The sequence below is a fragment of the Hyperolius riggenbachi genome, chromosome 7 (genome assembly GCF_040937935.1).
Source record: "Hyperolius riggenbachi isolate aHypRig1 chromosome 7, aHypRig1.pri, whole genome shotgun sequence".
NCBI lineage: Eukaryota > Metazoa > Chordata > Amphibia > Anura > Hyperoliidae > Hyperolius > Hyperolius riggenbachi.
Genome location: NC_090652.1, coordinates 207,148,760 through 207,160,410, shown reverse-complemented (window position 1 = coordinate 207,160,410; position 11,651 = coordinate 207,148,760). Strand labels below are relative to the sequence as shown.

The following is an 11,651-nucleotide window of genomic DNA, read 5'->3' as shown; positions in this document are numbered from 1 at the left end:
GCATTGGCAAGATGCATAGTAGTTCTGTACATTTCATGGAAGTTTTGCTTGTCCATAGCTGCATTGGCAGGATGCATAGTAGTTCTGTACACTTCATGGAAGTTTTGCTTGTCCATAGCTGCATTGGCAGGATGCATAGTAGTTCTGTACACTTCATGGAAGTTTTGCTTGTCCATAGCTGCACTAGCAGGATGCACAGTGGTTCTGTACACTTCGTGGAAGTTTTGCTTGTCCATAGCTGCATTGGTGATGTGCACAGTAGATCTGTAAGGCTGGATTCATGCTGTTCACAATGCAAACCACACATGTTTTAATGTGTGTTTACTGTAATGGACACTGTCCATGTTATTAATGTCCACCCACATTATTTCAAAGCCCGGTCAATGCCTATGAAATGTGCACCTATTTGTGCACATTGGCTATCATTCATAAAGGTGCAGTCGGTAGTGCGGGAAAACACCGTTCTTCTCCGCAACCGGTACTTAAGACTTCTGGGTGGTCATTCATAAAGAAGGTGCCTGTTGCGGTAGAAGTGCGGAGGTTTTCTGGAGGAAGCTGGCGGTAGCGTGGCGGAAGACATGCGGAAAGATAAAAGCTGCCCGATTCCCTCCGTGTGCTCCTCTGTCTGATGCTGCTTGGGAGGTCCGTCCCATTCATTTACACGTATTCCGCCCGCCTATCGCTACTGTCGAGCAAGCGGTATTTTCCTTCTGCATACCGCTTGCTCTAATCTTTATGAATGGACGTGTTTGTAACTTTTTCTAGATAAATCTAGAAAAACTCTGCACAACGCGGAAATGTATCGCTCTGTCAGCTTTTCATGCGGAAAGAGCCTTTATGAATGGGGATTTTGCAGAGTGGTCGGTAAAGTCACCGGTATTAAGCATTTCCGCATGCGGAAATGCTTTATGAATGATAGCCATTGTCTAGAAAATTACTGCATGCAGCAAGTGAGAATAATGCGATCCATTTAAAGCAGAAGTGTGAAGAGGGCCACAGAATTGTATGGACAGATAATTCACATGCAGAATTATTCTGCAATACCACTAATGCAGTGTGAATGCACCCTAACACTATATGAAAGTTTTACGTGTCCATATCTGCATTGGAAGGATGCACGAGTAGTTCTGAAATTACACTTCACAAAAGTTTTGCTTGTAAATATTTGCATTTGTGCTGTGTTTGCAATTACTGAACAGACAGCACCTTCTGATGTCTTAGGCTGGTTTCTCAGTGGGACGTTAAAGTCCCACGTTACAGCAGCCAGTAACGCAGCCTAACTCACAGCACTGTAAAATCAATTGTGCTGTTCACAGTGCACACGTTGCGTTACATAGTAACGCAGCACATTTAAACAAAGTGCTGCATGCTGTACGTTATACTGGGCTAAGCCACGTTAGACTGTTTGCACATGCTCAGTAATGTTGGAGGAGGCGGTCTCCCCTCCTCCTCCGCGGCCAGCCACACGGCTAATTAATATTCACTGCACTGTGGAGACTGGTGGTGGGACTGTAGTGTTGTCCGGATCATGAACGAATCGTTCATTTGATCCGGATCTTTTTTGTGAGTCGAATCATCCGGATCATCACAATGAAAGATTTGGTTCACAGTGGATGTGTGTCTGGAAGAAACAGGAACATACAGAATGTACAGTGCAGAGAAAGACCTGTCCTGCTAGTCATTTCTCCCAGTCTGCTTTCCTAGTAAAATGTTTTGGTTCAAAGAACCGGATCTTTTCAATGATTCGATCCAAATGATCCTAATCCTTAAAAAGATCCGGACTTCCTATCACTAACCTGGAGCGGCTGCTTTGAGAGCCGCATAACGCAGCTCAATCTGACGTCCAACTTCAACACCACCATGCGTTGCGTTAGGAGCATGTTATGCGACTATAACGTCCCCTAAAACGCAACGTCTTGGTGGGAAAGTAGCCTTAAGGTGTGTACACACGCACTACAAGAGGAAACGATGGGTCCGCCGGACCCTCCCGCTGGGCGGTCTTTTAGATGACAGTAGCGCATGTGTACGTGCTGTCGGCGTACTGATCAGGCTGTTTCTGAACGACCCACTCAGCGGATCGTTCAGAAACAGCCTTATCAGTTAGAAACAGCCTTATCAGTCCGCTGACAGCGTGTATACACGCGCTACTGTCATCTAAAAGACCGCCCAGCGGGAGGGTCCGGCGGTCCCGTCGTTGCCTTTTGTAGTGCGTGTGTACGCACCTTAAACCTGCCTGCCATTCAGTTTCTGCTGGATTTCTGTGTACAAAGTGATTCAATTAACCTCCCTGGCGGTAAGCCCGTGCTGAGCACGGGCTATGCCGCCCGGAGGCACCGCTCAGGCCCCGCCGGGCCGATTTGCATATTTTTTTTTTTTGCTACACGCAGCTAGCACTTTGCTAGCTGCGTGTAGCATCCAACCGTTGCCGATCCGCCGCTATTCCTTGCGCTGCAGCCGCCCCCCCCAGACCCCGTGCGCTGCCTGGCCAATCAGTGCCAGGCAGCGCTGTGGGGTGGATGGGAGTCCCCTTTGACGTCACGACATCGATGACGTCGGTGATGTCATCCCGCCCGTCGCCATGGCGATGGGGGAAGCCCTCCAGGAGATCCCGTTCTTTGAACGGGATCTCCGATCTCCGCCGGCGATCGGAGGGGCTGGGGGGATGCCGCTGAGCAGAAAAAACACTACTTTGCTGCCCCCTGGCGGATTTTTTTAAACCGCCAGGAGGGTTAATTCACAGGGTTAATACACACAGGGTTCCACCGACTCCTTGACACTGACTCATCTAATTTGCATATTACAATCTTGTTGATTGAAAGTATATAACATGAAATTAATCTCTTAACTGCCAACGCTTAGGAATTTTACAAGGCCACTGAAGTGAGAAGGATATGTAGACTGCCATATCTATTCCCTTTAGACTAAAACTAGTCCTTGGTAAGAGTACTTGTAAAAGGCACATGCCGGAACAAAGAACACCTATCAGGCCTTAGGCAATGTAACTGTGGGTACATGTAAGAGTGATGTGCAGGTGCTCTGCAGGGGAATGAGGAGATTCTTCCTCTGTTACACATTCTTCATGCAAAATCTGAACTAGGTTTGTGGGTGATAGACAACACCTCTGTGTTCAATGTGCACAACATTCTCAGTGGATTCCCTGCAGCTCTGTGGGTAGTGCATATGTAGAGTATAGTACTACTGTGTAACAAAGTAAACCTGAGACAGATAAATTTAAAGTTTTATACATACCTGAGGCTTCCTCCAGCCCCCTTCAGGCTAATCAGTCCCTCGCTGTCCTCCTCCTCCACCTGGATCTTCTGCTATGAGTCCAGGTACTTGAGCCAGTCTGGTGTAGTGTGCATGCACATACTCTGCCGCCAGGAGCATACTACACCTGTGCAGCACTATTGCGCAGAATGTTCCTGACTGTGGGAGCGGCATGTGGCCGGACTGTGCTGACTGGCTGAATTACCGGGACTCATAGCAAGAGATCCAGGTGGAGGAGGAGGACAGCGAGGGACTGACTGGCCTGAAGGGGGCTGGAGGAAGCCCCAGGTATGTATAAAATTTTTCTTTTCATCCGTCTCAGGTACCCTTTAATTTGTAGTCGCCAAACCAGATTTTAACAACATATCAAATTATTTGATTTCATGAGCAAAGAGAGTGCATACAACGCAGAATTTTTTCCATCTCATTGACCATCTCTATTAGTGACACGGCTACACATCAGGCTTCATTCTTACAGCATAAATGTTATTTAGTGTATATATATATAAGAGATTCCTGTGTACACATCATATATACAGTCACAATCAGATATGTATATCTGACTTTAAAAATACAGGGACTGATTTATTGAAGCAGCACAAGTAACTAATTTTGATTGGTTTATTTCATTTTTGTGGACTAAGCACAGCTATTACTGTATATATAAATTATTTATAATGACTATTATCTGAGAAATAGAACATTTTATCATATTTTCTATTTTAATTATAGTTACAAATTCATTAGGAGTCGGTGCATTTTTTTTTCTGACTTTGACTCCAGGCACCCAAAATTGCTCCGACTATACTAGGGTCTAGTATACATTTTGAGTAATAAGAGCTTGAAACACAAAATCTAATTAAAACTAAATTTCAAAATTACTCCCTAAAATCTATGATCATTTACACTTCCAAGCTGCAGATACGCAACATGCACTAATATGAATGTAAAGGTAGCCATACATGTAGCGATGATGGGCAGATTCGACCAAGAGACAAATCTCTGTGTGACCGAATCTGATTAGAGAGAGATCTTTCAACTGGCCATACACCGCAGGCCAATTCCCAATTGATATTTCAGCATAAAATCTCTCGGAGATTGGCCGAGTCTGCTGTGGCTCCTCAGTGTATAAATGTACCCCCGTGTGTGCATTTATACATAACTTGTCCTGTCGCCCACCGCACTGTACCCATCCATTTTCGGAATCCCCCGAAGGTTGTGGTATTGAATTCAATAAAGAAAAAACTGCTTACTGCCAGATGCTGATGAGGCTGCTTGACCCTGACATTATCAATACCAATTGCCGGGGAACATGTCATTTTCGAAGGTACACAGCTAGGGATTAGCATGCCAATGGCCAATGGTGAGAATAAACAGATGTGAATATAAGACCCCCCCCCATGTCTCCCCTGTGTGCATGATGCAGAGTGTGCATTGGAAGCTAAGCTTCAACTTACATTCAGGGCAGTTTTGGGGCTAAATTGCTCCCAGGGAGAGGGTGTAAAAATTGTGCCCCCCCCCCCCCCCCATAGGGCTCAAGAACGTTATTTGCTATCCTACCTAGTAAAAGCTAAGTGTCGCTGCGTCCAGCAGTTTTGTCCCTGTGTCCCAGGATTTTTGTTACTGCGCATGTGCGCAGTAACGGACAGCTGGGACCAGGGAGCTGGGCGAGCGAGGTGGGCGACGGTTGCATGCGCACTGGCGGCGGCGGCCGTAGACCTAGAGCTCGTTTTTAAACAGGCTGGGTCTACAAGTATTAAATATATTATATTATTTGCCCCCCCGGTATAGGTTAGCCAGGTATAGGTGCCCCAGTATAGATTAGCCAAGTATAGGTGTCCCCAGTATAGGTAAGCCAGGTATGGGTGCCCCAGTATAGATTAGCCAAGTATAGGTGTCCCCACTATAGGTTAGCCAGGTTTAGGTGCCCGTAGTATATGTTAGCCAGGTATAGGTGTACCCAGTATAGGTTAGCCAGCAATAGGTGCCCCCAGTATCGGTGCCCCCCACCCCCCGCACTCCCGTTACATACAGCTCCGGTTTTCTCTGTGCAGAGCATCAGGACTCACATCCTGATGTCATCAACGTCATGACACTGAGTCCAGATGCTCTGCACAGAGAAGACCAAAGCTGTATGCTGCCGGGGTGCTCTGATCGGCACTGGAGAGAGGCACGGTCAGTAACAGTGCAGTTGATCGCTGCAGGGGAGTGTTCAGGGGGTGGGAGACACCTATACTAGGGCACCTATAGCTAGCTAACCTATACTGGGGCACTTATAGGTAGCTACCCTGTTCTGGAGGCATTTAGTACATTAGAAAACCTCCTGGGCCACATGCCCTGACACTGTGTCGGACATACTGCTTTCAGCTAATTTTTCTTGCCCGACACAGTGTCAGGCATACCGCCTAGGAAGTTAAGGTGCATACACTTCTGTTACTGATGCCGCGCCTCAGAGATCCGCGCCTGATCCCCTTGGGCTACATACATGGGCCGGCCTGTACAGAGACTGAGTCAGCTGTATAGCTGACAACTCATTTTGTTGCTATGCGGAGAGGCGCACAGTGCGTATGTGATGTTACGCGGCCAGCAGTGTGAACAAAGGAGAAATTATTCAGTGTACTCAGCACTGATTTTTCTCATTTTCCAAATAATTTTGCAATCTAAATGCATAATAATAATGTGGATGTCTAATGTTAAGGTGTACCTGAAGGGAAAAAAGTGCCCCAAATGGGTACTTGCCTAAATAGAAGAAAACCACTGAATAAGCCAGAGGATTCTTCTTTCCCTCTTGCATCCACCAATCCAGCATTGTGACCTCCTGAGATTTTCTATCATTGTTTGATAACAAATGAGGAGAAGCTTACCAGCGGCAATAAAAATGACCGACCTCTATAAAACTTCCACCACTTTATAATTGTATTGTGAGTTGTGTTCTCACTTGACACAGTTTAATTTTGTTTTTATTTTTTTGGGCAACACTGTCTTTTGCCACTGGAAAGAATGAGTGAAGACACCTTTTTCCAGAATCTAGACAGTGTCAACCGTGACAGAGCCTCTACCCTTTTCTTTTTCTTAGGAGAGCATTCTGTAGACTTAAAGGGCAACTGTAGTGAAAGTTATTTGGAGGCTGCCATATTCATTTCCTTTTAAGCAAAACTAGTTGCCTGGCAGCCCTGCTGCTCTATTTGGCTGCAGTAGTGTCTGAATAACACCAAAAAGAAGCATGCAGCTAATCTTGTCAGATCTGACAATAATGTCAGAAACACCTGATCTGCTGCATGCTTGTATTGCTTAAAAGGAAATAAATATGGCAGCATCCGTATACCTCTCACTTCAGTTGCCCTTTAACTGAATTTTCTTGAAACTCTCCAAAGCCTTCTTAGTTTTCCATGTACGTAACAGATTAGGCTTCATTCACACCCCAACACAGAGCAGCCCAACGGATTGGTAAAACTGACCATTGAAAGATCCTATATTATTAATACAATCCATTCACAGTGTCTGTACAGAACAGATGTGTTTGATCTGCTCCGGCAAATGCAACACAAAGATCTGACCTGCACGATTTTTCCATAAAGCGGGCACCAAACACTGTCTGCTATGAAGGAGGTAATTGTGATCCAAGCCTAAGTCAAGCGACTGTATCCATTGCAAAGCACAAAAATTAAAGACAAAGTTTACCAATTTGGTGTAATCCCAATTTGTTACAATTTGATGCAACGTTTGTTAGATATTAATGTTAATGTATTCTTAGGTGGATGTTTCAAAACATGATCTTAATGTGTTATTGTTTTATGCTATTGCCCAGCATTTGCTCAGCTGGAAGCCACTCATTCATAGTCCTTATTCTTCTTTTGTAAAATAGGGGCTTTACTTTGTAAACTGTGTAAATCCAAATTAACTTGTGTAAAGTTGTATTACTACTGTAAGCTGAATTGTAACAGAGTTAACTTCTATAATAAAACGAAACTTGTCTCAAATGTTTTTGGTGTATAACCTGCTTGCTCATGTTCACTTCCGCTATTTTCAACTGCATCATCTAGTGATGGCCCAATTTGGGGTCAGGTCACAATGCTATCTCCAGGTACTGTATTGTTGAAAGCTAACTTCTGGGGAAAGATCCTAATAAGCTCATTACTAGATAGTATGCTAACCTGTCAGAATATAAATGTTCTCAAACAGAGATTAGGGCAAGAACGACAGGGATGGGGCAGAGTAATGGTTAGAATTTGAAGTGAACTACCTGAAAACTATAATTTGTTCTCATGAAACACTGCTACAAATAAGATAAGATAAAGTTGTGTTCAGTATGCAGTGCACCGCGGTGGCAGCCAGAGATGCATCTGCATCATGACAGTTAGGAGACTGTGGGCGGGGCTTAGAAACAGGGGCAGAGCTTAGTACCCCCCCACCACCACCACCTGCCAGTCCGTGCCTGAATCTATCTGATAGATGGAGGTGTGGTATGAATCCAGGCAACTTAAACGTATGCGTTGGGATTGCACACTTTTTCAAGCATTCTGGGATAAACTAAGGCTTTTATTAATTCATACGCATACTTGTTTGTTGGGCATAATAAATAAGTGGCCTGTTAATTGCTTTAAGAAAATATTGGTGAGATTATTATTCTTTTACATGAAGAAAACAATATTACTGGAGTGGAAGATCAGATCTGGATTAACCTGCTCAATGCAACCCTTCCCTGGTACAAATTAAAGGGACTCCGAGCAGTGCAGAAACTATGGAAAGATGCATATCATTTTAAAGCTCTCTTTCTCCTTTTTCCAATGATATATAAACCGCCACCCTACACCTTTTAGTTTTCGCTATTTTTGCGATTGAAATTGCCGCGGCCGCAATTTCAATCACGAAAATAGAGAAAACTAAAAGGCGTAGGGCGACTATTTTGGTGTCGCCAGAAAGAGGAGAAAGAGAGCTTTAAAATGATATACATCTTTCCATAGTTACATTGTATTACACAGGGCGACTTTTTCTGCTGAATGGAGCTGCTGACACTGGGGAAAGTGTCGGCCTGTGTAATACAATGTAACTATGGAAAGATGGATATCATTTTAAAGCTCTCTTTCTCCTCTTTCTGGCGACACCGAAATCATCACCCTACGCCTTTTAGTTTTCTCTATTTTCGTGATTGAAATAGCGGCCGCGGCAATTTCAATCGCGAAAATAGCGAAAACTAAAAGGCGTAGGGCGGCGGTTTATATATCATTGGAAAGAGGAGAAAGAGAGCTTTAAATTGATATGCATCTTTCCATAGTTTCTGCACTGCTCGGAGTCCCTTTAATTTTGCAAATTACGTGGGGCGCATAATAAGTTTCATAAAGTATGGAATCTATAGGTGATGTGCCATGACTCAATTACTACAAATCTACCCTAGTACTTTAGATTATATATAAGTAGTTTAATTTTGAGAATAACCTTGTCTAGTTATTAAATTATTGTGGTAAGATTTGAAACTGACGTTAGTGTTGGGCGAACATCTAGATGTTCGGGTTCGGGCCGAACAGGCCGAACATGTCCGCGATGTTCGGGTGTTCGACCCGAACTCCGAACATAATGGAAGTCAATGGGGACCCGAACTTTTGTGCTTTGTAAAGCCTCCTTACATGCTACATACCCCAAATTTACAGGGTATGTGCACCTTGGGAGTGGGTACAAGAGGAAAAAAAAATTTAGCAAAAAGAGCTTATAGTTTTTGAGAAAATCGATTTTAAAGTTTCAAAGGGAAAACTGTCTTTTAAATGCGGGAAATGTCTGTTTTCTTTGCACAGGTAACATGCTTTTTGTCGGCATGCAGTCATAAATGTAATACATATAAGAGGTTCCAGGAAAAGGGACCGGTAATGCTAACCCAGCAGCAGCACACGTGATGGAACAGGAGGAGGGTGGCGCAGGAGGAGAAGGCCACGCTTTGAGACACAACAACCCAGGCCTTGCATGAGGACAAGAAGCGTGCGGATAGCATGCTTTGTACCACCATGCAGTCATAAATGTAATAAAGATAAGTGGTTCAATAAACAGGGACCACGCGGCAACGCTAACCCAGCAGCAGCACACGTGATGGAACAGGAGGAGGCGCAGGAGGAGAAGGCCACGCTTTGTGAGACACAACAACCCAGGCCTTGCATGAGGACAAAAAGCGTGCGGAGAGCATGCTTTGTACCGCCATGTAGTCATAAATGTAATAAAGATAAGAGGTTCAATAAACAGGGACCACGCGGCAACGCTAACCCAGCAGCAGCAGCAGCAGCAGCACACGTGATGGAACAGGAGGAGGCGCAGGAGGAGAAGGCCACGCTTTGTGAGACACAACAACCCAGGCCTTGCATGAGGACAAAAAGCGTGCGGATAGCATGCTTTGTACCGCCATGTAGTCATAAATGTAATAAAGATAAGAGGTTCCATAAACAGGGACCGGCAACGCTAACCCAGCAGCAGCAGCAGCAGCAGCAGCACACGTGATGGAACAGGAGGAGGCGCAGGAGGAGAAGGCCACGCTTTGTGAGACACAACAACCCAGGCCTTGCATGAGGACAAAAAGCGTGCGGATAGCATGCTTTGTACCGCCATGTAGTCATAAATGTAATAAAGATAAGAGGTTCCATAAACAGGGACCACGCGGCAACGGTAACCCAGCAGCAGCAGCAGCAGCAGCAGCACACGTGATGGAACAGGAGGAGGCGCAGGAGGAGAAGGCCACGCTTTGTGAGACACAACAACCCAGGCCTTGCATGAGGACAAAAAGCGTGCGGATATAGCAGCAATGCTTTTTGCCGCCATGCAGTCATAAATGTAATACAGATGAGAGGTTCAATAAACAGGGACCGGAAACGCTAAACCATCCCAGATGTTCATCGGTCATGTTACTTGGTTGGGGTCCAGGAGTGTTGCGTAGTCGTTTCCAATCCAGGATTGATTCATTTTAATTTGAGTCAGACGGTCTGCATTTTCTGTGGAGAGGCGGATACGCCGATCTGTGATGATGCCTCCGGCAGCACTGAAACAGCGTTCCGACATAACGCTGGCTGCCGGGCAAGCCAGCACCTCTATTGCGTACATTGCCAGTTCGTGCCAGGTGTCTAGCTTCATGCCCGGTTTCAGGTCCAGCGGTGCCAGCCACAAATCCGTCTGTTCCTTTATTCCCCTCCAAATTTCCTCCCCTGTGTGCTGCTTATCCCCAAGGCAGATCAGCTTCAGCAACGCTTGCTGACGCATGCCAACAGCTGTGCTGCACTGCTTCCACGATCCTACTGCTGCTGGTGCTGGGTTAGCATTTCCGGATGAGGTACAGCTTTGAGATGCGTTGGAGGAGAAGGAGTCAGAGAGGTAGGTGCTGCTGTTGTTATCCAGCTGTTTGCGGCGTGGGCAACACCCGCGCCGTAGCAGGTGAGGAATCGCTGCCAGGCTCCACAAGGTTCACCCAGTGCGCGGTAAGGGAGATGTATCGACCCTGGCCGAACGCACTCGTCCAGGTGTCAGTGGTGAGGTGAACCTTGCAGGCAACGGCATTCTTCAAGCTTCGGGTTATTTAGCTGACCACGTGCTCATGCAACTCAGGCACTGCAGAGCGCTCAAAGTGGTAGCGGCTGGGAACAACGTAACGTGGGATGGCCACTGACATCATGCCCTTGAAGCTGTTTGTCTCCACCACTCGATATGGCAGCATTTCGCAGGCCAGAAGCTTGGCTATGCTGGCTGGCTGTTACTGCCACGGCCCGGGGGTCATTTGCTGGCAATTTCCTCTTGTGCTCAAACATCTCAGAGACAGACAACTCAACCGTAGCGCTGCACACCGAAGGGCTGTTGGTTGTTGTGTTTGATGAACACTGGGAGACCTCAAGAGCACTAGTCCGGAAAGTGACAGTGTCAGCATCGTCTGATGTTTGTGAATGTTGTGAACCACGCAATGGCTGGGCTACTGCTGCTGCTGAGGCGGGTCTGGTGGTGAGTCTGGTGAACCCAAGGGAGGCAGTGTTGCTGGTGGTACCCTGTCCTGCCGCGTTTGCCCACAGAGTGGGATGTTTGGATAGAATGTGGCGGCTCATGCTGGTGGTGGAGAGGTTGTTAATACTTTTCCCCCTGCTCAGGCGGGTCTTGCACACCTTGCAAATCGCCATGGTAACATCCTCAGTGCAGTCTTCAAAGAAAGCCCAGACTTTAACTGGCTGAGGACTCGGACCTCGTGCGTGATGTGCTGGTGCTGCTTAACCCACTGCTGGACGCTTGAGAGGTCATCCAAGTAATTATCTGGTCCTGTTCTTTTGGATCTGTGAGGGTTGTTGTCCTGGACAACATGGGCAGTATTGAGTGGGTTTTCTTGGGTGCTCCCCTGTGGCCTGTACGTGAACCGTCAGGGGAAACACCTC

General features: G+C 46.2%; 1 protein-coding gene across 1 annotated transcript in view; it reads left to right on the top strand.

The window, feature by feature from the left end:
• The window catches only part of EHHADH (enoyl-CoA hydratase and 3-hydroxyacyl CoA dehydrogenase), an 83,826-nt gene that overhangs the window by 858 nt on the left and 71,317 nt on the right, over positions 1-11,651 (top strand). The gene's annotated exons all lie outside the window — the stretch shown is intronic.